The sequence below is a fragment of the Lissotriton vulgaris genome, unplaced genomic scaffold, assembly GCF_964263255.1.
Source record: "Lissotriton vulgaris unplaced genomic scaffold, aLisVul1.2 SCAFFOLD_2436, whole genome shotgun sequence".
NCBI lineage: Eukaryota > Metazoa > Chordata > Amphibia > Caudata > Salamandridae > Lissotriton > Lissotriton vulgaris.
The window spans coordinates 249686-277610 of record NW_028252970.1 but is presented as its reverse complement, the minus strand read 5'-3'; the positions used below and the strand labels follow the sequence as shown (position 1 = coordinate 277610).

At 53.6% G+C, this 27925-nt stretch overlaps 1 long non-coding RNA gene across 1 annotated transcript in view; it reads right to left on the bottom strand.

The window, feature by feature from the left end:
* Nucleotides 1-2979: 2979 nt before the first annotated feature.
* LOC147661195 (uncharacterized) overlaps nucleotides 2980-27925 on the bottom strand; it is a 233356-nt gene continuing 208410 nt past the window's right edge. The window contains exon 3 of the long non-coding RNA XR_015306009.1: nucleotides 2980-3146. This is a non-coding gene — a long non-coding RNA (uncharacterized LOC147661195). The remainder of the gene's footprint in view (nucleotides 3147-27925) is intronic.

Genomic DNA, 27925 nt, shown 5'->3' with positions numbered 1-27925 from the left:
GGGTCTGCTAGGCGGGGTCTTCAGAGGGGCGAGGTCGTCTGCGCAGTCGCTGATCCACTTCGTGAGGTTGGTGGCCGCTTGGCTGGGGTTCGTTGCGCTGGTGGGTGGATTCTTGCTCAGGGAAGTCGCGAGCTGGTCGGCTGTGATCTTGTTCCAGCTTCTGCGTGCAACCTGTTGCTGTTGGTGGTGGATCGTGGTCCTTCTGAAGCTGAAGTGGACGCAGCTGTGGTCCGTCCAGTGGAGTCCGGTGGCGTGGCTGAAGGCGATGTCCTTGCTGGAGGAGAAGACGGGGTCGAGTGTGTGTCCGGCGTAGTGGGTGGGGATGGTCACCAGTTGCTTGAGTCCGAGGTTAGCGAGGTTGTCCAGCAGGGTGGTGGTGTTGCGGTCGTTGTTGTTCTCCAGGTGGAAGTTGAGTTCCCCGAGGAGGATGTAGTCAGCGGAGGGGAGGGCATGCGGGCTGATGAAGTCGGCGATGTCTTCGCTGAATTGTGTGCGTTGTCCCGGTGGTCTGTAGATGAGGGTGCCTCTGAGGGTGGTCTTGGGGTTGATGTGGATCTGGAAGTGCAGGTGCTCGGTGGGTGCGAGGGTGTCGTCGGTGTTGGTCGTGATGCGGATGGAGTTCCTGTGGATGATGGTGATGCCTCCTCCTGTCTGGTTGACGCGGTCCCTCCGGATGATCTTGTAGCCATCCGGGATGGCGATGGCGATGGCGATGTCGGGCGCTGAGGAGGCGTTCATCCAGGTTTCCGTGAGGAAGGCGACGTCTGGGGTTGTGGTGTCCAGCAGGTTCCAGAGCTCGACGGCGTGTCTGTGGATGGAGCGGGTGTTGAGCAGGATGCCCTTGAGGTGGCTAATGCTGTTGCTCGTCGAGGTCTTGGGCACTGTTGGAGTGGTGCAGGTCCGGATGCAGGTGAACTTGCAGGAGTTGCAGCAGAAGGGTCCGTGGGTGTGTCTCGGGGTGGCTCGGTAGCAACCCAGGAGTCGGCCGGCGTTGAGTGCGTTGAGGTCGGTGGCGGCGTAGGTCCGGCGGGAGGGCTGGCGACTGCGGGAGGCAGGGGTCCGGGCGCTGGGCGCGGTCCAGGCGCGGACGGGCGCAGACGGGCTTACTTTTGGCGCCCCTTCGGCGCACAATCCGCGCGCCCGCTGCGCATCAATGCTGCGCGTCAACGCTGTGCATGCGCACGGTCGCCATTTATGGCGAAGTGCAGGGAGGGAGGAGCAGCTGGGAGGCGGGAGCGGGGAGGGCCCAGAAGGAAGGGGGCGTGTCTCCATTCGCGGCAGGAAGCGGGGAGCGGGGCGGGTGGGCGCAGGGGTACACTGCACAGGGGGGATAACGAGACAAGCAGAGGCAGAAAGGAAATAAATACAAAACTTTAAATACAATTACAGAAGGTACAGTACAATTGAAACCAAACTACGAAATGGCACCGGACAACGAAGCAGCACAGGAGCGGGATAACAACGAGTGACGATGGGGGGGGCATGGCCACCAGGGAGTAAGGCTCAGAGAGGCTCAGAGCAGTGGCAGGCGGGGGCACACGCGACAGCTGGTGGCCGTGCGGCACGGGGGTGTCCTAAGAATAGGTCACACTCACCTGTGCCGCACGGTTGCCATTTATGGCCAAGTGCAGGGAGGGAGGAGCAGCTGGGAGGCGGGAGCGGGGAGGGCCCAGAAGGAAGGGGGCGTGTCTCCACTCACAGCGGGAAGCGGGGAGCAGGGCGGGTGGGCGCAGGGGTACACTGCACAGGGGGGATAACGAGACAAGCAGAGGCAGAAAGGAAATAAATACAAAACTTTAAATACAATTACAGAAAGTACAGTACAATTGAAACCAAACTACGAAATGGCACCAGACAACGAAGCAGCACAGGAGCGGGATAACAACGAGTGGCGGCAGGGGGGCGTGGCCACCAGGGAGTAAGGCTCAGCGAGGCTGAGAGCAGTGGCAGGCGGGGGGCACACGCGACAGCTAGTGGCCGTGCGGCGCGGGGGTGTCCTAAGAATAGGGCCATGGAGGCCCCCCACAGAAAATGACGAGCGCCTCAGAGCCCCCCGCAGAGAATGAAGAGTGCCTCAGAGCCCCCACAGAGAATGACGAGGGCCTCGGAGCCCCCCGCAGAGAATGAAGAGGGCCTTGGACCCCCCACAGAGAATGAAGAGGGCCTCGGAGCCCCCCGCAGTGAATGAAGAGGGCCACGGAGGCCCCCCACAGAAAATGAAGAGCGCCTCAGAGCCCCCCACAGAGAATGAAGAGGGCCTCGGAGCCCCCAGAGAATGAAGAGGGCCTCGGAGCCCCCCGCAGAGAATGAAGAGGGCCTCGGAGCCCCCCAGAGAATGAAGAGCACCTCAGAGCCCCCCCGCAGAGAATGAAGAGGGCCATGGAGGACCCCGCAGAAAATTAAGAGCGCCTTAGAGCCCCCCGCAGAGAATGAAGAGGGCCTCAGAGACTCTCCACAGAGAATGAAGAGGGCCTCAGAGCCCCCCAGAGAATGAAGAGGGCCTCAGAGCCCCCCGCAGTGAATGAAGAGGGCCTCGGAGCCCTTCGCAGAGAATGAAGAGGGCCACGGAGGCCCCTATGTCTCACTGACATTCCTCGGCCTCTTATGCAGCGGCCGGTCTGGTAACAGCAGGGAGACTGGTGGGGTCGGCGCCCTCACTGGAAGGAACAGAGCTGTCCTCTGGTTAAGGCCTATTCCATTTTATCCCAAATACCAGAGAAACCGGCTTTAAAAACTGCCCCTCGGCACCATGACAGGGGCTTCTGTCATGATCATGGATTGGGGCGTGGGTACCCCCACTTCACAAACCTGACTTAATTCACAAATGTTATTAAGGGGTGCCTTCATCACGACATTAACAGAAAAGAGGCAATCATGTAAACATTTAAATGCATTTATAAAATATGTGTATGAGTCCCACCTACGATGTATATTTTAGAAATCAATGACGTGATAAGAACTGCTCAGCTCTGTACCTGAGTGTCTGTAGTTTGCAGTTTGGATGTTTTAGGTCTTCACACAACTTCTTCACTCCAGCGTCTCTCAGCTCATTGTGTTTTAGGTCGAGCTCTGTGAGAAATGTGTTTGTTTCCAGGACAGAGGCGAGGTCTTTGCAGCATGAACCGGTGAGGGAGCATTCACCCAACCTGCAGGACAGAAGAGACATGGAGAGGAGTAAAGCAGAGCACAGACTGGGGCGTCACAACTTCAGTTTTATCGTCATTTCCTTCCCGTCTTGACTTACTCCCCTCTAGTGACACAACCCCACCTTACACATCCTACCAAACCCTGTTTATATAGGAATCTCGTGGGGGAGTTCTCAGACTAGCAGAGGCGGAGCTTAATGTACATAAATATATTAATATATGTTTTATGGTGGAGACACTCTGCTGCGGTGTGAATAGTGAACTCACAACTTTGGCAGTCGTTGCGGCGACCTGCCTATTAATACACTGCTTGTAATGTCTGTAAGATAAACGTGTATTCTCATCTCCTTCATCAATAACAATAATAATAAAATCCAGAGCATAAATGAAAGGCTTGTTTTTTAAAACCATCATTGGTAAAATACCACATCAGTTATGATTTAAATGTTTTAATTTGCAATGACTTATGCCTGCCATAAAAAGCTAATTAACATCCGCACAATCTGACAAGGCCAGACCCGTTGGCTTTGTCAGTGCTTGTTTTATTGTACTTGAAGCATACCATATAAGTGCAAGTGATTACTGCCTTTCTCTCAATCTCTCAGTTTTCCTATTCCTCCCCCCTCAGAGAAAAGGTCTTTGCAGAGGGGTGAGTTAGTTACTAAAGCCTTTCACCCCGTAGAGAGGTCTCAGCAGAGAGGCCATGTTGCCATAAAAAACAAGCGTTCGCCCTGTATAGAGTTGTAAGAATAGAATTCAGTATTTCATCAAACTCCCCCATACATCATCCGCCCCCTGTTAAGATGCGATAACTCAAGGCCTCGTGTTTCTCTGAAGCCTTCTACACAGACCCCTGTGGAGAGTTTGCGAGCGCATGAACCGGAGGTTTCACCCCCTCAGGGTGCACGCGTGGGGTTGTTCTACTCGCTCTGGAGGCCTCCTGCAGACTTCTTGCAGACCTAGAGCTCAAAGTTAAGAAAACATCCATATATCTGTTTTAAGAGAGAGCGTAACGGTGCAAAGCTGATGAATTTTAAGTGGACGGGACATGTAGCAGCCGGCATTCCTTTTACCCTGTTCCATTTTGTTTACCTGAGCTCTAACTATTCTTGGTTCCTTGACTGTAATATGTTACGTAAAAAAGATGTTATTTCACTTTTTTTTAAACCTAGAAATTCACTTGAAAAACCCAAAATTAAGTAGTAGTTAGATATGGTAAAAAGGGTTTTTTTAACAATAAAGTAAACATAGAAATTCACAGAAAAAACAAAGGTTAAAGTGATGTTAGGTGAAAATGTCAGTGACAACATAATGTTTTGAACTAAAAAAACACAGAAATTCACCAGTTACTTCGCACTCTTCTACTCATATCAACTTCATTTCTTAATATAAAATGATGATGGTGCAGGGTTCGATGCAGATAAAAGCTGTCGGTAGAAGGACATTAATTTTGGAACAGACTATCTTGAAGAACTTGGCTTTCTCCGAACAGTAGTATACATATTGAACAGCGTGTGCCATGAGGATTTCCCATATGTATGTGGTTGATTATTAATGTAAAGTAGGGTGCCCTTGAAGTGTGTGTTGTAGGGTCAATATTACATATAACACAAGCTTGCCACACCTAAAGGAGTTCAATTCAATTCACGTCTTGTAAAGCGCATGGCGACCCAACACAGGCTTCCCAGTGCTATCTGTCTTCGCTGGAGTGATAGCTGTTTAGGCATAACGATAAGCTTTCAATTGTTTTCCGAAGCTCATTAAGTTGTCATCTTGTCTCAGGCTGGTGGGTAATGAGTTCCAGAGTTTCAGAGTGAAATAGGCGAAGGACCTCTGCCTTCAGCTCTCTCAACTCTGGACAACAAGAAGACGTTGGCTGATTGACCTGCGATCTCAATTGGAACCGTATTAACATAGCTTCGGGATCGAGGAAGCCTAATTAGGCTGAAGGGTATCTTATTCCACTGCACAAGTGCATGCCCAAGGGCATGCCTGTCTGCGCCCGTCCACGCCTGGACCGCGCCCAGCGCCAGAACCCCTGGACCCCACGAACCCCACAACACCAGAATCCACTACGATGCCAGCACCCTCCACGCACTCAACGCCGGCCAAAACCACACATGCTTCCAGGTAAGCATGGGCGGATTTTGCGGATCCACGATCCGCGGATTTTGCGGATTTGCGGATCGTGGATCTGCAAAATCGGCGGATTTGCGGATCTGCAGATTTGCCCTGATGAATGAGTCACTGATTTTGAGCTTCAACTAGTTCCAGTGACCATGTGTGTGTTACTATGCAATCGCCCAGAAAGGCGCAGAGGTCCCTTGGGTGAGCTGTCCATCATAGTGGGTCAATGGCGGGAAGACGGTGCACACCGCGAGTGTGTGGGCGGGGCTTCCTTGCGAGTGCATCAGTGCACATGCTTCTTGTGTGTATAAAAGGTCTGAGACCGATCAGAGCAGTAGATGAAGAGACAGAAGCTCCTGGTCACAGGAAGGGCATGGTGTAACTATTTTACGATGGCGCCGGCAAGCTGCCAGTGCCATCCTAAAATAGTTACTAAATTAGCTTCAACAGGAAGCTTTAATAGATAAAATAAAGCAGGTGCTCGAGCACCTGCTTTATTTTATCTATTAGAGCTTCCTGTTGAAGCTAACTTAGTAACTATTTTAGGATGGCGCTGGCAGCCTGCCGGCGCCATCGTAAAATATTTACAACAGACAAGGCTTCAACTTTTGCCCAGATCCGCCGCTCGCGGATTTGCGAATTCTCGGTAAATTCACGGGAGTTCCCGGATCGCGAATTTACCGGAAATTCGCAAAATCCGCGAGCGGAACTGATTTTGCGCTCATACTTACTTCCAGGCCACCCCGAAACGGACTGACTGACCCTTCTCCTGCCACACCTGCAGCTTCACCTGTGACAAAACCACCAAACCTCCAAGGACTGGACCCAACAACATCCGCTTCATACTCCTCAACACCCGCTCCACACGCAAACACGCCGTCGAGCTCTGAAATCTGCTTGACACCGCCCCACACGTGGCCTTCCTGACCGAGACCGGGTGGAAAAACTCCTCGGTGCCCGACTTCGCTATCAGATCACCCACAGGGACCGCGCCAACGGGATCGGAGGAGGAATAGCCATCGTCCACAAGTTCACCCTCAAGGTCGCCACCTACGCAGACGACACCCTCAACACCGCCAAACTCCTGCACTTCCAGATCCACACCGACCCCAACACCACCCTCAGAGGAACACTCATCTACAGACTCCCGGACCCTGGGCTCAGTTCAGCGACTCCATCGCCAACCTCGCCAGGACCCACGCACTCCCCTCCACGGACTACATGCTCCTCGGGGACCTGAACTTCCACTTCGAGAAGAACAACGCCAACTCAGTCACCCTAATCGCTAACCTTGCCAACCTCAGCCTCAGACAACTCATCACCCTACCCACCCACACCGCCGGCCACTCGCTGGATCCCGTCTTCTCAACAGGCTCCCACATCGCCTTCAACCACACCACCAAACTCCACTGGACCGACCACCGCTGCATCCATTTCACCTTCAAGAAACCAACCACGCACCACCTCACCCAACAGCTGCCTCGCCGCTGCTGGAGCAAAGTCACCGAAGACCAGCTGATCACCTCCCTCGCCAAGAACCCGCCCACTGACCCCGCCAACCCAGACGCCGCAGCCCGAAACCTCAGACAGTGGATCGACGAATGCGCCAACACCCTAGCCCCGCTCAAGAAACCCCCCAACAGCCATGCCAACAAGAGAGCCACCTGGTTTACCGACGAGCTCCAGACCGCTAAACGCGCATGTCGGAAACTGGAGAAGACATGGATCCACGAACGCACACCGGACAACCACGCAGCCCACAAGGACGCCACCCGCAGACATCACCACCTCATTAGATTAGCCAAAAGATCCTCCTTCAAAGACCGCTTGGATAACAACGCACATGACAGCAAAGATCTCTTCAGCATCGTAAAGGAACTCTCCAACCCCAGCCCCAACGCCAACGACATCAGGCCCTCACAAGAACTGTGCTACTCACTAGCCATCTTCTTCCACCGCAAGATCGCTGACATCCACGACAGCTTCCACACCACGAACGCCCCGACTACGCCAGACACCACCTCCCCTGTGAACACCCCCAGCGCCACCCGCCTGACCTCCTGGTCCAACGTCAATGACAACGAGACATGCAAGGTCATGAACTCCATCCACTCAGGATCTCCGTCTGACCCGTGCCCACACCACGTATTCAACAAAGCAGATGCAGCCATCCAACGAACGACCTCCGGTGGCAGATCCTTCTCCTACCTCACCGCAAAGACCTGGAACACCCTCCCTACCCACATACGGCAGACACAAGACCTACTCACCTACACAAGACTCCTAAAGACCTGGCTCTTCGAGCAGTAGCAGCACCCCCCCCGCCCCATAGCGCTTGGGGACTATCACGGGTAAGTCGAGCGCTTTACAAGTACTCTGATTGATTGATTGATTGATTGATTGATTGTCCATTGGTGGAGGGCACTGACACTCAGATATTTCCACTTAAACAAGACACTAGGGGGGCCATTAAGATGACGGGCGGACTTTGTCTGCCCGCCATCCTATTGGATAACAGGACCGCCCGCCATAAGGGCAGGGGTCCCGCGGGGGGAATTAGGATGCGCCCGCCACAGTGGCAGGCGCATCCTGCATTTTTAACATTGTGGCGGGCAGTGCTCTCAGCACTGCCCACCACAATCCTAAAAATGCATGCCGTGCATGTGCATGCACAACGTGGCAGACACCGTGCGGTGCCACCATGTTGTGCATGCACAGGTAGGGGGGTACCATAGGTACCCCTCATGTGACTCCCCACCCCCCATCATCCTGGGGGCCCGCAACAGCCCCCCAAACAGAATGACCGCATGCATTTCCGTTACGGCAATGCTGTCACGTAAAGGCCCCCTCCCGCCTGCATCCTAATGTGGATACCGCCACCATATTAATCCTTTTCTGCCCTGGTCGCAAGGTGCAATGTGGCGGGCAGTCAAGGATGTCGGGCGGATCGCCACTGCCCGCATGGCGGTGGCGATCCGCCCGACATCCTAATGGGCCCCTAGATGTTCCTCCTATGTTTTGTGTGGATATGGAATTTGTGGTTTCCTTATACTATAGTACGCCTGTGCACCTCGCCGAGAATATGATTGTGGGACGGTGTCTCTTGGTCTACATTTAAAAGGCCAGCAACAGGGTTTAAGTTTTTTGTTATTGTCACAGAGAAACTGTTAGAATTGTCCTGACGAGCACCTAAGAACCAAGAGCTGGGTCATGGAAAACGAAGAAACAGGTTGACCATCTTAGGGGAATATGTTTTCCAAACCTTCTTTTACGTTTTCCTTTAATCCTATCCACTGGAAGCACTTGATTAAAATTTGTTTTTAGCCTACCAGGAGATAGTTTTAGACCCACTGCACTTCAAATACTTAGCACTCTGCCTCTCACCCACACCTAAAGCTCTTCTTTATTACCTAAAAAGTATCTTAGCTGCTCTCCGGTGGAGAGTTGTAGCCCCCACCAGGTACCTTGTGGTACTGGTGTGAGGAGGGAACCCAATGATGAAGCCACCCTCTGGGGGAGGAGGGAACCCAATGATGAAGCCACCCTCTGGTGTGAGGAGGGAACCAAATGATGAAGCCTCCCTCTGGGGGAGGAGGGAACCCAATGATGAAGCCACCCTCTGGGGGAGGAGGGAACCCAATGATGAAGCCACCCTCTGGGGGAGGAGGGAACCCACTGAGGAAGCCACCCTCTGGGGGAGGAGGAAACCCAATGATGAAGCCTCCCTCTGGGGGAGGAGGGAACCCAATGATGAAGCCACCCTCTGGGGGAGGAGGGAACAAAATGATGAAGCCACTTTCTGGGGGAGGAGGGAACCCAATGATGAAGCCACCCTCTGGAGGAGGAGGGAACCCAATGATGAAGCCACCCTCTGGGGGAGGAGGGAACCCAATGATGAAGCCTCCCTCTGGGGGAGGAGGGAACCCACTGATGAAGCCACCCTCTGGGGGAGGAGGGAACCCAATTAAGAAGCCTCCCTCTGGGGGAGGAGGGAACCCACTGATGAAGCCACCCTCTGGGGGAGGAGGGAACCCACTGATGAAGCCACCCTCTGGGAGAGCAGGGAGGCGTGAACCCAATGATGAAGCCACCCTCTAGGGGAGGAGGGAACCCAATGATGAAGATACCCTCTGGGGGAGGAGGGAACCCAATTAAGAAGCCTCCCTCTGGGGGAGGAGGGAACCCACTGATGAAGCCTCCCTCTGGGGGAGGAGGGAACCCAATGATGAAGCCACCCTCTGGGGGAGGAGGGAACCCAATGATGAAGCCTCCCTCTGGGGGAGGAGGGAACCCAATGATGAAGCCACCCTCTGGGGGAGGAAGGAACCCAATGATGAAGCCTCCCTCTGGGGGAGGAGGGAACCCACTGATGAAGCCACCCTCTGGGGGGAGGAGGGAATCCAATGATGAAGCCACCCTCGGGGAAAGAGGGAACCCAATGATGAAGCCACACTCGGGGAAAGAGGGAACGCAATGATGAAGCCACCCTAGGGGAAAGAGGGAACCCAATGATGAAGCCTACCTCTGGGGGAGGAGGGAACCCAATGATGAAGCTTCCCTCTGGGGAAGGAAGGAACCCAATGATGAAGCCTCCCTCTGGGGGAGGAGGGAGCCCACTGATGAAGCCACCCTCTGGGGGGAGGAGGGAATCCAATGATGAAGCCACCCTCTGGGGGAGAAGGGAACCCAATGATGAAGCCACCATCTTGGGGAGGAGGGAACCCAATGATGAAGCCACCCTCGGGGAAAGAGGGAACCCAATGATGAAGCCACCCTCTGGAGAGGAGGGGGGAACCCAATGATGAAGCCACCCTCTGAGGGAGGAGGGAACCCAATGATGAAGCCACCCTCTGGGGGGGAGGAGGGAACCAAATGATGAAGCCACCCTCGGGGAAAGAGGGAACCCAATGATGAAGCCACCCTCGGGGGGAGGAGGGAAACCAATGATGAAGCCTTCCTCTGGGGGAGGAGGGAACCCAATGATGAAGCCACCCTCTGGGAAAGAGGGAACCCAATTATGAAGCCACCCTCTGGGGGGGGGGGGGGTGGAGGGAACCCAATGATGAAGCCTCCCTCTGGGGAGGAGGGAACCCAATGATGAAGCCACCCTCTGGTGTGAGGAGGGAACCCAATGATGAAGCCTCCCTCTGGTGTGAGGAGGGAACCCAATGATGAAGCCTCCCTCTGGGGGAGGAAGGAACCCAATGATGAAGCCACCCTCGGGGAAAGAGGGAACCCAATGATGAAGCCACCCTCTGGGGAAGAGGAGGGAACCCAATGATGAAGCCTTCCTCTGGGGGAGGAGGGAAACCAATGATGAAGCCACCCTCTGGGGAGGAGGAGGGAACCCAATGATGAAGCCACCCTCAGGGGGAGGAGGGAATCCAATGATGAAGCCTCCCTCTGGGGGAAGAGGGAGCCCAATGATGAAGCCACCCTCTGGTGTGAGGAGGGAACCAAATGATGAAGCCTCCCTCTGGTGTGAGGAGGGAACCAAATGATGAAGCCTCCCTCTGGGGGAGGAGGGAACCCAATGATGAAGCCACCCTCTGGGGGAGGAGGGAACCCAATGATGAAGCCACCCTCTGGGGGAGGAGGGTACCCACTGATGAAGCCACCCTCTGGGGGAGGAGGAAACCCAATTATGAAGCCTCCCTCTGGGGGAGGAGGGAACCCAATGATGAAGCCACCCTCTGGGGGAGGAGGGAACAAAATGATGAAGCCACTTTCTGGGGGAGGAGGGAACCCAATGATGAAGCCACCCTCGGGAGGAGGAGGGAACCCAATGATGAAGCCACCCTCTGGGGGAGGAGGGAACCCAATGATGAAGCCTCCCTCTGGGGGAGGAGGGAACCCACTGATGAAGCCACCCTCTGGGGGAGGAGGGAACCCAATTAAGAAGCCTCCCTCTGGGGGAGGAGGGAACCCACTGATGAAGCCACCCTCTGGGGGAGGAGGGAACCCACTGATGAAGCCACCCTCTGGGAGAGCAGGGAGGCGTGAACCCAATGATGAAGCCACCCTCTAGGGGAGGAGGGAACCCAATGATGAAGATACCCTCTGGGGGAGGAGGGAACCCAATTAAGAAGCCTCCCTCTGGGGGAGGAGGGAACCCACTGATGAAGCCTCCCTCTGGGGGAGGAGGGAACCCAATGATGAAGCCACCCTCTGGGGGAGGAGGGAACCCAATGATGAAGCCTCCCTCTGGGGGAGGAGGGAACCCAATGATGAAGCCACCCTCTGGGGGAGGAAGGAACCCAATGATGAAGCCTCCCTCTGGGGGAGGAGGGAACCCACTGATGAAGCCACCCTCTGGGGGGAGGAGGGAATCCAATGATGAAGCCACCCTCGGGGAAAGAGGGAACCCAATGATGAAGCCACACTCGGGGAAAGAGGGAACGCAATGATGAAGCCACCCTCGGGGAAAGAGGGAACCCAATGATGAAGCCTACCTCTGGGGGAGGAGGGAACCCAATGATGAAGCCTCCCTCTGGGGAAGGAAGGAACCCAATGATGAAGCCTCCCTCTGGGGGAGGAGGGAGCCCACTGATGAAGCCACCCTCTGGGGGGAGGAGGGAATCCAATGATGAAGCCACCCTCTGGGGGAGAAGGGAACCCAATGATGAAGCCACCATCTCGGGGAGGAGGGAACCCAATGATGAAGCCACCCTCGGGGAAAGAGGGAACCCAATGATGAAGCCACCCTCTGGAGAGGAGAGGGGAACCCAATGATGAAGCCACCCTCTGAGGGAGGAGGGAACCCAATGATGAAGCCACCCTCTGGGTAGGAGGAGGGAACCAAATGATGAAGCCACCCTCGGGGAAAGAGGGAACCCAATGATGAAGCCACCCTCGGGGGGAGGAGGGAACCCAATGATGAAGCCTTCCTCTGGGGGAGGAGGGAACCCAATGATGAAGCCACCCTCTGGGAAAGAGGGAACCCAATTATGAAGCCACCCTCTGGGGGGGGTGGAGGGAACCCAATGATGAAGCCTCCCTCTGGGGAGGAGGGAACCCAATGATGAAGCCACCCTCTGGTGTGAGGAGGGAACCCAATGATGAAGCCTCCCTCTGGTGTGAGGAGGGAACCCAATGATGAAGCCTCCCTCTGGGGGTGGAAGGAACCCAATGATGAAGCCACCCTCGGGGAAAGAGGGAACCCAATGATGAAGCCACCCTCTGGGGAAGAGGAGGGAACCCAATGATGAAGCCTTCCTCTGGGGGGGGGGGGGAAACCAATGATGAAGCCACCCTCTGGGGAGGAGGAGGGAACCCAATGATGAAGCCTCCCTCTGGTGGAGGAGGGAACCCAATAATGAAGCCTTCCTCTGGATGAGGAGGGAACCCAATGATGAAGCCACCCTCAGGGGGAGGAGGGAACCCAATGATGAAGCCTCCCTCTGGGGGAAGAGGGAGCCCAATGATGAAGCCTCCCTCTGGGGAGGAGGGAACCCAATGATGAAGCCACCCTCTGGGGGAGGAGGGAACCCAATGATGAAGCCTCCCTCTGGGAGAGGAGGGATCCCAATGATGAAGCCTCCCTCTGGGGGAGGAGGGAACCCAATGATGAAGCCACCCTCTGGGGGAGGAGGGTTCTCGTCCTTTAAAAATAGCATTTTCTTCACATATAAGAGCATGCTCTTAATGACCTGGCGTACCCTTATGTGTGCTATAAGTAAAAGGTAGGACAAGTACTTGTATGTTTAACATTGGGAATTCCTTAATACACTTTAAGCTGCAATGCCGGATTAGTAAAGAAAAGCTTTGTCATGTTTCATATCTTTGGAATGGTAATGATAAATCCTATTTACTGGTAAAGATGGATTTAACAGTACTATTTTAGAAATCCCACTTTTGGACTTACCCTGTCTGGGATTGTGGTTCCTGCTTGGACAGAGTGCATGCCTCTGCCAACCATAAAACCAATGTCTAACACTCCCGTTCGTCAGGAGAGTTGAAAATGGTCCCGCCAGACAGGAGCAAAGACATGTTTCCCTGCTGCTGTAGTGTGTGCAGGTAAACTACTGTGTCCCTAGGGTGGGCTCCCCAGGACAGGGTTTCCAGTCCCATTAAAGGCTCAAGGAGCAGGTGTGAGGCCCCCCTCCCTTTAGCTTTTAGTGACAGCCCTAGGGATGGGTTCCCCTGGCCATTTTAAAGGCTAGTAGATGGGGTTGCAAGCTCCCCCTCCTTAATAAACATATTGGGCCTTGGGAGATCAGGTCCCAAAGGCCAAATATTGCTCAGGGAGGGGAGCTGAGTGCCGCTCCCCTTATTCAAGGGGAGCGGCACAGAGAATGGTATATGTTGGATTTGGCCCTTCTGGCAGGTTCACCCCTAAACATTTTGCTTTTAATTGTGACTTGGTGTTAGTGATTTGTGGCTTCTGCACACTTTACCACTGAGTCCCAGGGTAAAGTGCGTGCGTGTGGTGAGGTTGGCCTACCCTCCCATAAGAATGCATGGGGAATGTATGTGTCCCTGGTAGTTCCTGATGCGTGTGGAGTGCAGGTACGAGTTTGGTATGTGCGGACTCGTGTGATTGAATGCTGCGTGACGTGTCACTTCTAGAAGTTGGCATGTCTGTGTAATTTATGTGAATTGGCTTGTGTCTGGCTTGTGATTGGCTGGAGCTGGCTGGTGAGCCTGGCTCCAGGAGTCAGGATGGGTCTGCCCCGGTGGTGAGTGGAGAGATCTGCATTATTGATGTGAGGGACCTGAATAGGGCTCGGCTTTCCCCACACAATGCTGGCTCCGCCCCCTGTGGTAAGACTGATGACCCAAGCCTGGCCAGTGAATGGGAAGAGGGGCTGAACACACCAGAGTGCTCCAAAACCAGATGCATCTGGTTTTTCCCCCAACCTGCACCCTAGAGACAAAGGTATTTTGTGTATAAAAAGAGGCTGTGACCTCATATTCAATGTTCTGGTTTCCTGACTTGAACCTACCAGGGGCGTGCTGCTGCTGGGGCCCAGGGGAAGGCTTGCCTCCCTTGCCTCCCTGGGCCCTGCCCATACCCTGGATGCCCTGCCCAGCCCCTGGATTGCTGATGGACTTTGTGCTGGGACCCCTCTGCCTTGCCTGGGTGCTGGAGGACTTCTTTTGGGATCCTCCTGCCCTCTGCACCTTGGAGGACCTTGTTTCTGGGACCCTGGTTTATGTAGGGGTCATCTCTGGGGCCATTGGTGCAGTCTGTGCCCCCGGCGCCTTGTGAGCACTTTATTTTTCATTTCTGGGCAGAGCGCTGTCGTTTTCCCTCGGAGGGAAGTGCTCCTGCCCTTTGTGTGCCTAATGCGGGTGCCACCCCACTTATCTTAATGCCCCCGAGTGCGCAGGTGCCAACCCTGCTACTTCGTTTTCGTGTAGACGATTCTTGAGGGTGCCACCACTTGTGATAAGCACCTTAACGGGTGCCCACCCCGTTTCTACTTTTAGCTGGTACCTCGAGGGTGCCTACCCTTCGTTATCCGAGAAGAAATGCCGCCGCGGCCCGCCTAACTGTGGGCGGGGCCGCCGGATGGAAGTGACGCAGCAAACCGGAAGTTGTAGTAGAGAGAGGCGTTTGGAAGCCCACCCCGCCTCCTCGAGCCCCCAGGAAGAAGAAGGGACGTCGTCCTCCCGTGGCCCGGGGCTCCCGTGAAGTGTAGAGAGCCCGGGGCCGCCAGCAGAGAGGATCCGAGGTGTTGCGGGGCTTCCGTGTCCTGGAGGGAGCCCCTGCAGAGAAGTCCCAACCGCCGAGAAGAGAAGCCAAGCTGGCCGAGTCCTGGCGTCCTGCGGCCCAGGGCTCCCGTGAGTTATAGAGAGCCCCGGGGCCGCCAGCAGAACCTAGCCCCAGTGTTGCGGGGCTCCCATGTGGTGGTGGGAGCCCCGGAGACAGAGAGCCCCGCCCGCACCTCGGACCAGAGTAGTCCCACCTAGCCGGTGAGTGGGGCCCATTGCATTCCTTGGTGGAGAGGGGGACGTTGGGGCACATTGCCAGTGCCCGCCCCCCCCTGTAGCGCTATCTTCATTGCGGGGGTATTTGGTGAGGGAGAGCGGCCCCGGTTGACAGTGGGCTGCTCCCCCAGATTGGCAATATTTGTTTATAGCCCCCAAGGCTCAGTGGGGGCATGTACACCTTTTAAAGCCTGTGTTGGCTCCAACATTCCCCGTATTTGTGGTTAGGGTGGCCCCGGATGGCAGTGGGCCGCCCCACTGTTTTCAGAGCCTAGAGGGCTCCCCAAAATGCCCCTTATTTGACTTAGAGCCTAGAGGGCTCCATCCAATGAACACCGATGATTCTCTATTTCTATTTCTATTTGGGGGTTTTGTAAAGCGCATGGTGACGCAACAACGGCGTGTCCCCGCGCTGAGGAGCTACTTTATTCCTGGACCATGCAAAACGGCACACCTACTAGGCGAATAGAGCAGTTTTGAGCTTAGCTCTAAAAATTGCCTCAGATGGCTCTAGTCGTAGCGCCATGGGCAGCTTGTTCCATCTGGCGGCTGCAAGGTATCTGAAATATCTACCCCCCATCCGAGCTCTGGATACCTTAGGGACAGCCAGGAGTCCAGAGCCAGAAGATCTTAGAGAACGGGGAGGCTCATAAGGTGTCAAGAGTCCTTGTAGAGGAAGAGGGGATTTCCCATGAATGATCCGATGGCACGTGCAAAGTGCTTTAAATTCTACCCTGCTTCTGACCGGGAGCCAGTGCAAGGACCGGAGAGCCGCTGCAGAAGCAGCACTTCTGGGTATTCTAAGCACCAATTCTCAGAGCCTAGATGGCTCCAACAGTTGGCGCGCTTTGTCCCAGGGCCCCCTATGTGTTTTTAGAGCCTAGATGGCTCCAACCTGTGCCACCATATGTTTGTTCTAGAGTTGTGCATTGGGCTACTTATAGTCCAATCCCTGAGCACCATTTGCACTGAAGATTGTGGGCCTACACTCCACAACTGTTCCGTGGGCCCACTTTTGGCATTCCTGCTCTAGGCTCCTTCGCGATCCCTGGTCCGTTGACTGGTGGATCCCCACGAAGGTAAATCCTTTGTTTCTTGGGCTTTCCTGGTTGCTCCAGAAATGCCCTGACTCTCCTTCAAAGGGTGAGTTCCTCAGACCTTGCTGGTGTGCTCCGAAGCCAATCTTTGCATTCTGTGTGGGTAGCTGTTGCCAAGGCTTGTTGGTCCTATCCGGATACCGACACCGCAGCACTCAACATCCGACCTGGGACAGCTCAAATCCAGCTCCTGGTTGTCGTTGACCCCTCATAGTCCTCGTGGCTGAAGATTCAAGCTTCACCTACTTGACTTGAAAGCACCTGACTTCGTCTGGCATCTTCTTGTCGCCTTCCTGGTCACTGGCTAGTGACCCAGACTCTGTCCCCTCTGCTTTCAGGTTCTTCAGATCTCCGATCCACCCTTGGATCCATCCGGACACTTTTCACCTGGTCGCCTGGAGCACATCTTTGCAGCTCTCCATAGGAAACGAAAAGACACCTAAGCACCCGTCTTTCCTGTGCGAGGTAACACAAGTACTTCGGTGCTCCCGTGGGTCTTGACTCTCGAAATGTCCAGTACTGAAGGGGTTTGTTCGCAGTCCACTCCTAAGTGTTCTTATTCTTTAAAAATCTAACATTAACTTTCTCCATAGAAGTCAAAGGTGATTCGCGGCTGTGTTTAGACACTGTACGTGTCCACCCTGGGTCTCCTGCGTCCCTACCTTGGGTGGTTCCTGGTTGCCCCAGTGGTTCAACGGGCCCTATGCCTTGTCTCTATGTTCACAGCGGTACTTATACCACTGTCTTAGTATATGGTTTGTGAGGCCCGAGGGCAAAACCTATACTGTGCTAATTTACTATGTGCTATTTAAGTGTAACTTGTGTACTTTTGCCTCTAGCCTCATAAAGAGACTGAAGGGTGTGTTTAGAATGAATACATACATTTTATGTATATGCCTGGTGTGGTTCTCCTTTCATTTCGTCATTGTTATAGACTGGTAAAACAAGCTGCTTTACATTCCTTCAAGACTTAGCCTGAAGGCTGCTCTCCATAGCTACCGTTAGGATAGCTTTCTATAAAGGTTTTCTTAAACCTACCATCAATAAGTGTTATTTGGACTGGTGCAAGGTGCCCACTAGAATAGTGATAACAAAGGGGATGATGGATGGAGCGTTTGAGCAAATCAAACACTCACCCCCCAGTCAACAGATCTGGGTTAAATCCATCACCATTCTTTAGCTCACTCCTCCACCCCAGTTCAGACATGGCCGTATGCAAATCAGTCTGACCCTGTGCCTCATGGGAACAGTCCAGCCCAAACTGCCAAGCCATGTCGTCCATGGACCGGAAACAAGCATCCTGGGACCGGTTTCGGATTCATAATCCTCATTAGCCAGGATATCTTGAATCCAGTGGCCAAGTGAGCAAGGGACTCACGTCTGAGCATACCCTGCCAACTTAGGGCGAACAAAGCGATACAAAAGGGGATGATGGACGGAGCGTTTGAGCAAATCAAACACTCACCCCCAGTCAACTGATCTGGGTTTAATCCATCACCATTCTTTAGCTCACTCAGCCACCCCAGTTCAGACATGGCCATATGCAAATCAGTCTGACCCTGTGCCTCATGGGAACAGTCCAGCCCGAACTGCCAAGCCATGTCTTCCTTGGACCGGAAACAAGCATCCTGGGACCGGTTTCGGATTTATAATCCTCATCAGCCATCCTCGTATGTATCAACCGTATCTAGAGGTATCAGAACAGGGTGCGCAAAACATACGACACACAGTACATTTCCTAACACCCCCAAAGCATTAGCACATAGATCACATCAGGCACATAAATCACATTAGGGTCCAGGTCGCGCCACTGCGCCAAAACCTAAACGTAGCAGCTGCCCACTCCTTGCTGGGCAGCTGGGAACTTAAAACTGCGACAGGGGCCCTTACTGGCCCTTAGGAATAGGGACTGCGCCAACGGGTAGAACCATCTAGGCTCTGAAATAGAACAGCGCACCTTGGAGCCCTCTAGGCTCCATAAATACATATTGCGCCTACGGTGGAGCCCTCTAGGCTTTAAAAGTAATGTGTCCCCCGGAGCCATCTAGGCTCTGAAACTAATGAGAGGCTTCATTGGAGCCACGGGGCTCGGCAGGACAAAATGGGGTTGGAGCCACGGGGCTCGGAAGGACAAAACGGGGTTGAGGCCACGGGGCTCAGGAGAACAAAATGGCGCCACGTCCCTCACGGGGACTTTTGAACATAGGGGCACATGGGAGCGGCCCACTGCTATCCGGGGGCGCTCTGAAACAGGGCACCACTCTGGTGCCTGGGGGAATCTCCACGGGGCCCTCTCTGCCGCCATTTCTACGTTGGAGCGGCCCACTGCACACAGGGGCAGCTTGGACGAAGCACTGGGATCCCCACTTGTGAGAAGTTGGCCTGATATATGATGTTCACTAGTTCTAGTGACCACCTTGTATCAGTCCAAACAACCCTTATGGTGATTGGTTGTAACTCAACCTTATAGACCAGCTATCCTAATGGTAACGTGGACAAAGCAGTCTTAGGCTAAACTCTTTTAGCATGTGAAGCCGGCTGTATTACCATATGTAACCCCTCGAACACCAAGTCAAAGGACACCACACAGGATATATATAGAAAATATATATGTATTTATTACTATAATAGTCCCCTGAACTCTTTATGAGCACAGGAGCAAAACACGTTAAACAAGTTACTTGATAGAATATACAAAAGTTGCACAAAATATGGATAGGCCCTGGTGGCCCCTAAAAGCATATACTAAACAAGTGGTATATGAACCACGAATCGAACAGTGGTAAGGCTTAGGGCCTTGGGAAACGCTGGGGCTACGCTGTGATAACGATAGTTAGGAGGTAGGAGGCCCACGGGATCTGGTTGCAGTGTCTAAAGCAACACACGTGCACTCATTGAAAGCAATGGGTGCGTAAACGTTATAAAGTTTAAGATTTGGGAGTCTTCTGGATGGTGTAGAACTTAGTCCCTTAAAACTAGGACACTAGGAGTGTCAGCCTACGCGGGAGCACCGGAGTGCCACATTACCTCACCCACAGGAAGCGGGTGCAGTAGTGCCAAAGTGTGTTGGGTTTCTTGGAGCAGTTCAGTGGAGCCTGGAGATGAAGATGCTGCAGGCGACCAGACTAGAAGAGTTCTGGTGGATCCAAGGGTGGATCGAAGATGTTGAAGACCTGTAAGCGGAGGGGACAGTGTTCAAGTGACTAGCCAGTGACTGGCGTGGAACCAGGAAGGAACCAGGCGATGTTGAGTTGCAAACAGTGGAAGATGGAAGCTTGTCTCTTCAGCCACGTGGACACGAGGACGTCGATGACAACCAGGAGCCAGGCACGAGCTGTCCCACAAAGATTCTAGCTGTCGGCGGCATCGGCTTCAGGATTGGAGCAAACAAGCCTTGGCAATGGCAAACCAAGCAGGAAATGATGTCGGCTTCTTACTCAGTCCACCAAGGTCTGAGGGGATGCTTCTTTTGGAGGAAGCAAGGGCCAGTCTGGAGCAACCAGACCAGCAGTGGAAATTCAATCTTGAGTCACCAAAATGGCTACCTGCCAACGGGCCATTAACAGGGATGACGCGTCAAGCAGGCAAAAGCAAAAGGGCCCCACGCAGAACTCGTGGAGAATGCAGGGCTTGTCTTTGGTGCAATGGCTGCTCGGGGCAGGGGCTTCTCAAACCCCAAAGCACAGCATTGAGGAGGCCTCGGGTGCTGTGCGGTCAGCTTGTCATTGACTTTTCAAGTTTAAGTTTAAGTTTAAAATATTTATTAAGCGCAACATACACCTGAGCGGTTTCTTGGCGCTGAAATAGCAAACAGCCTGCAAGGCAGAGTCAGCCGCTAAGGCATAGACTGAAAAGGGGAACAAAGGTTAAGACAGAAAAGCCTGAGTGAATAAGAATGTTTTCAATGCTTTACGGAAAATGGAATACTGGGTGAGAGACCTAAGGTGGAAGGGGAGAGAGTTCCAGAACATGGGGGCGAGGGTGGAAAATTTCGAGCCACCCTGTTTTTTTTTCCGGTAGCGAAGGACTGCTAAAAGATGTTGTGCCGAGGAACGGAGGTCTCTGCCAGGAACATAAGCTTTGATGGCTGAAGATATAAAAAGAGGGGCCAGGCCCGTCCTGGCCTGAAACGCCATGCAGCCTAATTTGAACAAGGCGCGTTCCCGAACGGGAAGCCAGTGGAGGGTCTTCAGGAGGGGAGAGGTGTGATGGAATTTGGGAAGACCGAAGGCAAGGCTGCAGTTTGCGCAGGCTGTACTGGGGGATGCCATTAAACAAGATGTTCCCGTAGTCCAGGCGGGACAGGACCAGTGCGGACATAATTAGTTTAAGTGCAGAGAAGGAAAAAAAGCGAGAAATAGAGCGGATAGTACGGAGAGTAAGAAAACAGGAAGAAACCACCGAACCTATCTGGGAGTGCATAGTGAGTTTGTCATTTAGCTTGATACCAAGGGTCTTAACGGAGGGAACTGGGATAGGAGGAGAACCAAAGGAAGGGGGCCAAAATAGAGAATTCCTGGGACTGGAACAACCACCTGTAACCACAAGTTCCGTCTTATCGGGATTGAGCTTCAGGTGGTTGAAGTTCATCCAGTCCCTGATGAAAGATAAGATAGATTGGAAATTAGAGATGGAGTCTGAAGAAGAGGACAGATCAAAGATGAGCTGGAGGTCATCGGCATAGTTATATACCGTGACCTCCAGCTGCTGTAGAGCAAAGATAAGAGGCGAGATGTAAAGATTGAACAGAAGAGGAGACAGAGAAGAACCCTGAGGGACACCGCACTGGACCTTGCAGGGGGTAGCTGAAAACTCCCCAAGATGAACCGCCTGGGTCCGGTCTCTCAAAAAGGACGAGAGCCAAATAAGGGCTGAGCCTCCTATGCCCGCCGCCCTGACACGGGAAAGTAAGATGGAATGATCCACCGTGTCAAAAGCGGCGGACAAATCAAGGAGGACCAGCGCCTGAGATTTGCCTACGTCCATACCGTCTCTGAGGGTATCTAGTACTGACACCACCACTGACTCTGTCGAGTGCTTGGGTCGAAACCCAGCCTGACACGGGGCCAACCTCCCATTCTCCTCGACAAAGGAGCTGAGCGCAGATGTAACATGTCGCTCAAGCACCTTCCCCAAAAAGGGTACGAGGGAGATGGGGCGATAGTTGGCCATCACGGAGGGGTCGGCTCCTGGCTTTTTTTAAATGGGAACGATGGAGGCGGATTTTAGTGATGGAGTGACAACCCCATGGGCCAGTGAATCATTAAGGAAGCTAAGAGGAGGCAAAGTACAGACGGAATAGACCTGCCGTAAGATGTGTGCCGGGCAGATGTCTGAAGGGGAACCGGATTTAATTTTAGGGAGGAGAGACAGGAAAAGTTCCTCAGAAAGAGGGGGAAAGGAATTAAAAAAGGCTGGGGCGGGGGGTGGCAGGGGGTCAACAAAAAGAGGGGAGGGGGGGGATGTTGGATTTAATTGTCGCGATTTTTCCAATGAAGTAGGAATTCAGCGAATCACAGAGTTTCTGGAAGGGAGGGGGTTTGAGTGAGATCCTGTCAGAAAAAGCCAGGTCGTGAGTGATAGCGAAGATCTCCTTCGGTTGATTCTCGGCCGCCAAAATTTTGGCCGAGAAATAGGCTTTTTTGGCCTCAATGATGTTTTTTTTGTAAGTCCCTAGGAGAAGGACGTAACGGGATTTGGAGATGAGGGAATAGTCCAATCTCCATCTGCGTTCTGCCCGTCGAACCGTAAGCTTCAGTTCTTTCAGGTCATTATTGAACCACCGATTGGCGTCTTTAGGGCGCCTAATCAAGGTGCGCCGAAGAGGAGCCAAGCAGTCGCTACCATTCGTAAGCCACAAATCGAGGGCTTTGGCTTGAGCTACGGAGTCCAGGCCCGATAAAGAGGGAGAGGAGGCCAGCATTGAAGTCGTAAGGTCGGACAAATTGACCTTGCCCCAATTGCGAGCCCATGAGTTTTTAGTGTGGATAAGTGTCTTGGTCAGACAGAGGCTAAGGGAAAACGAAATTAAAAAGTGATCGGACCAAGTGCAAGGGGTAACAGATAGTGCAGACAAGGGACAATTGAGAGACCAAACTTGGTCTAAGATGAGGCCATGGGTGTGAGTGGGGGTGTGGACAAGGGAGGAGAAATTGAGAGAGAGGAGGGTTTCCGAAAATTCCTTCGATGAGGCGCATTCCTTAGGGTCTGTTGGCGAATAATTAAAGTCCCCAAGGACTAGAACCGAGGCATAGTTGACGGCCAGAGTGCCGAGTAAATCTTGAAAGGCCGGAAGAAAAGAAGGGGTTGGTTGAGGTGGGCGGTAGACGAGCACGATGGCTAGGTGGGGGGAGAGAGAGGTGGAACGAGCCACCAAGTAGTCAATTCCTCCCAAGGGGGGTGAGGGGAGAATCTGGAACTGGAAGTCAGAACGGGCGATGAGGGCAACGCCTCCACCCATTTTCCCACCAGGGCGGTCGGCACGGATAGCGTAGTAGGTCGAGGGGAGGGCAGCCAGTAGAGACGGAAGAGACGATTCAGAGAACCATGTCTCTGTTAACAGCAGGAGATCGGGTTTGTCCGTGTCTAAAAGAATGAAAAGTTCCTGATGATGTTTGATGGCTGACCATGGGGGAGAGCGGAGGTCAGAGATGGTGGATGGAAGGGGAGCTGACGGGGAAGCAATAGGAAGGGGACAACCTAGAGGGCAGGCATGACAGGGAGAATAACAGCCCATAGTGATGGTCCGTTGAATAGTGCAAGGGTCGAGGGGCCAATGACCTTGTAGTAGGGTCAAGTCCGCTGAAGAATATCGATAGGAGGACCAGGGGTAGCGGCCCCTAGCCCCGGCTGGCCGCAGACGGGCGCAGACGGGCTTGATTCTGGCGCGACTCCGGCGCGCCTACGTCGCGCCCGCTGCGCTCGTCCGCTGCGCTGACACATAGTGGACGTTTTAGTAGCCGTGTGGCCAGGGGGGTGTGGCCAAGGAGAGGCCGACCAACAACTCGACCCAAGATGGCGCCCGCAGTCGAAAACGACCGGCTTCAGGCGGACCAGCAGGTAAGTGTGGCAGGCTTGTAATCAGCGAGCCACAGGGGTGCAATTTTAAAAACTAAACAACAAGTCAGAGTGTCCTTACTTGTAGTCAGCAGGACGGGTAGGGGAATAGTGAAAAAAAATAATGATGCTCGTAGTCAGCAGAGGCGAGTGGAGTTAAAGTGAAGTTAAAATTATAAAAGACTACAGCAGCACATGCGCGCGAGCCCTCTGCCACTGGGCTGCGTGCTATCACTGAAGGCAGGGGGGGGGAAGGACCTTAGTAGCCGTGTGGCCAGGGGGGTGTGGCCAAGGAGAGGCCGACCAACAACCCGACCCAAGATGGCGCCCGCAGTCAAAAACGACCGGCTTCAGGCGGACCAGCAGGTAAGTGTGGCAGGCTTGTAATCAGCGAGCCACAGGGGTGCAATTTTAAAAACTAAACAACAAGTCAGAGTGTCCTTACTTGTAGTCAGCAGGACGGGTAGGGGAATAGTGAAAAAAAATAATGATGCTCATAGTCAGCAGAGGCGAGTGGAGTTAAAGTGAAGTTAAAATTATAAAAGATTACAGCAGCACATGCGCGCGAGCCCTCTGCCACCGGGCTGCGTGCTATCACTGAAGGCAAGGGGGGGGGGACCTTAGTAGCCGTGTGGCCAGGGGGGTGTGGCCAAGGAGAGGCCGACCAACAACCCGACCCAAGATGGCGCCCGCAGTCGAAAACGACCGGCTTCAGGCGGACCAGCAGGTAAGTGTGGCAGGCTTGTAATCAGCGAGCCACAGGGGTGCAATTTTAAAAACTAAACAACAAGTCAGAGTGTCCTTACTTGTAGTCAGCAGGACAGGTAGGGGAATAGTGAAAAAAAATAATGATGCTCGTAGTCAGCAGAGGCGAGTGGAGTTAAAGTGAAGTTAAAATTATAAAAGACTACAGCAGCACATGCGCGCGAGCCCTCTGCCACCGGGCTGCGTGCCAGTCCGGTCCCACGTCTCTCGTCGCCTCCACTGGTCTCTGGTTTGCAGGGACTGTGGCTCGGGTTGTTGGATGTCTGGGAGTCTGATTCTTGTCAGGCTCTGGGCTCGTGCTCCGGCGGGAGGTGGTGGCAAAGCAAGTCGTTGATCGCTGGATGGTGCCTGTGTTCACAGGGTGGTCACTCCTTGGCCACAAGGGAGATTCTTCAGTCTTCTAAGCAGCAGAACGTCGAAGGTACAGAGTTTCTTATTCTTTAGTTAAGTTTCAGGATAATCTGAAGTCTTGGGACACAGCTCTTACCTTTATTCCAAATCAAGGGGCTGGATTACCTGTTAGGTCCCTCCTATGGGTGGGACCAGAAAGGGGGCCGGTTACAACCCCTTTCCTTTGTCCAGTTTCACACCAGGGCTGGGGCTGGAGTGCCCCAGCACCGGTTTGAACTGGTGTATGCACAGGGACACCTTGTGTGCCCCAGGCATGTCTGATTTTATTCAGCCCTCTCTATCCAATACACAAAATCCTGTCTGGGGTGGTGCCAGCACCTCCCAAGATAGGAAACCCTTTGTCCAAGCCGCCCTCGCTGGAAGGACTCCCAGCAGCAGGAGGTCAGACTTGTGTCTGTGGTGGCAGCATCCATTTTCCCCTCCTTCACGCATCCGGCCGCACTTGCTGGTGCCTGCGGTGATCTCCCTCAGCATGGGAGCCCGCACAGGCAGGCACCATCACTCTCCGCGCTGCTTCCTCCTCTGGACCCCCGGGGCTCCCAACAGCTCACGGGAGCCCTGGGCAGCATGCTGCCATTTTCCTCTGCCCGCTTTTTTTCTCCCTCTCTGGCCCGAGGAGGCGGGGTAGGCTCCCGACCTCCTCTCTCATCTTCCCACGTCCGCCCGCAATCTGGACTTCCATCCTGCGGTCCAGCCCTCAGTCAGGAGGGCAGCGACGGCTATTTTTGGGTGCGGAATTTGAGAGGTAGGCTCCCTCGCAATAACAAGTAAATAGTGGGGTGGCACTCGCGCTGCCATGATCACGGGGGGGGGGGATCTGGCAGAAGGGCCAAGTCCAACAAGAGCTATCTCTCGGCCTACGTAGAACAGAGAGGTGCAGAGCTCTAAGAGCAGAGCTATCTCTCGGCCTACATAGGAAAGAGAGGTGCATAGCTCTAAGAGCAGCGCTATCTCTTGACCTACGTTGAATTGAGAGCTACAGAGCCTTGACAGCAGTGCTTTCTCTCAGTCTACATAGAACAGAGCACTGCAGACCTCAGAGAACGGTTTGGAGCTCTGAGAGCAGAGCTATCTCTCAGCCTTAGTAGAATAGAGAGGTGTGGAGCTCTTACATTAGAGCTATCTCTCAGCCTACGTAGAAAAGAGAGGTGCAGAGTTCTGACAGCAGAGCTATCTCTCAGCCTACGTAGAACAGAGAGGTGCGGAGCTCTGACAGCAGAGCTATCTCTCAGCCTACGTAGAACAGAGAGGTGCGGAGCTCTGACAGCAGAGCTATCTCTCAGCCTACGTAGAACAGAGAGGTGCGGAGCTCTGACAGCAGAGCTATCTCTCAGCCTAAGTAGAATAGAGAGGTGCAGAGCTCTGGCAGCAGAGCTATCTCTCAGCCTACGTAGAAAAGAGAGGTGCAAAGTTCTGACAGCAGAGCTATCTCTCAGTCTATGTAGAAGAGAGAGGTGCAGAGCTCTGAGAGCAGAGCTATCTCTCAGTCTATGTAGAAGAGAGAGGTGCGGAGCTCGGAGAATAGCAGAGCTGTCTCTCAGCCTACGTAGAACAGAGAGGTGCGGAGCTCTGACAGCAGGGCTATCTCTCAGCCTACAAAGAACAGAGAGGTGCAGAGCTCCGAGAGGAGAGCTATCTCTCAACCTACGTAGAATAGAGAGGTGCAGATCTCTGACAGCATAGCTATCTCTCAGCCTACGTAGAACAGAGAGGTGCAGAGCTCTGACAGCAGAGCTATCTCTCAACCTACGTAGAACAGAGAGGTGCAGAGCTCTGACAGCAGAGCTATCTCTTAGCCTATGTAGAACAGAGAGGTGCAGACCTCTGACAGCAGAGCTATCTCTCAGCCTACGTAGAACAGAGAAGTGCGGGACTCTGAGAGCAGAGCTATCTCTCAGCCTACATAGAACAGAGATGTGCAGAGCTCCGATAGCAGAGCTATCTCTCAGCCTACATAGAACAGAGATGTGCAGAGCTCTGAGAGCAGAGCTATCTCTCAGCCTACGTAGAACAGAGAGGAGCAGAGCTCTGACAGTAGAGGTATCTCTCAGCCTACGCGGAACAAGAGGTGAGGAACTCTGACAGCAGAGCTATCTCTCAGCCTACACAGAACAGAGAGGTGTGGAGCTCTGAGAGCAGAGCTATCTATCTCTCCGCCTAAGTAGAATAGAGAGGTGCAGAGCTCCGACAGCAGAGCTATCTCTCAGCCTACGTAGAACAGAGAGGACCAGAGCTCCGACTGCAGAGCTGTCTCTCAGCCTACGTAGAACAGAGAGGTGCCGAGCTCTGACAGCAGAGCTATCTCTCAGTATACCTAGAATAAAGAGGTGTGGAGCTCTGAGAGCAGCAGAGCTGTCCCTCAGCCTACGTGGAACAGAGAGGACCGGAGCTCTGAGAGCAGAGGTATCTCTCAGCCTACGTAGAACAGAGAGGTGCGGAGCTATCTCGCAGCCTACGCAGAACAAAGAGGTGTGGAGTTCTGACAGCAGAGCTATCTCTCAGCCTACGTAGAACAGAGAGGTGCGGAGCTCTGGCAGCAGAGCTATCTCTCAGCCTACGTAGAACAGAGAGGTGCGGAGCTCTGACAGCAGAGCTATCTCTCAGCCTAAGTAGAATAGAGAGGTGCAGAGCTCTGACAGCAGAGCTATCTCTCAGCCTACGTAGAATAGAGAGGAGCGGAGCTCTGACAGCAGAGCTATCTCTCAGCCTACGTAGAAAAGAGAGGTGCAGAGTTCTGACAGCAGAGCTATCTCTCAGTCTATGTAGAAGAGAGAGGTGCAGAGCTCTGAGAGCAGAGCTATCTCTCAGACTACGTAGAAAAGAGAGGTGCAGAGTTCTGACAGCAGAGCTATCTCTCAGTCTATGTAGAAGAGAGAGGTGCGGAGCTCTGAGAATATCAGAGCTATCTCTCAGCCTACGTAGAACAGAGAGGTGCGGAGCTCTGACAAAGGGCTATCTCTCAGCCTACAAAGAACAGAGAGGTGCAGAGCTCTGAGGTGTGGAGCTCTTAGAGCAGAGCTATCTCTCAGCCTACGTAGAATGGAGAGGTGAAGAGCTCTGACAGCAGAGCTTTCTCTCAACCTACGTAGAATAGAGAGGTGCAGAGCTCCGAGAGGAGAGCTATCTCTCAACCTACGTAGAATAGAGAGGTGCAGATCTCTGACAGCATAGCTATCTCTCAGCCTACGTAGAACAGAGAGGTGCAGAGCTCTGACAGCAGAGCTATCTCTCAACCTACGTAGAACAGAGAGGTGCAGAGCTCTGACAGCAGAGCTATCTCTTAGCCTACGTGGAACAGAGAGGTGCAGACCTCTGACAGCAGAGCTATCTCTCAGCCTACGTAGAACAGAGAGGTGCGGGACTCTGAGAGCAGAGCTATCTCTCAGCCTA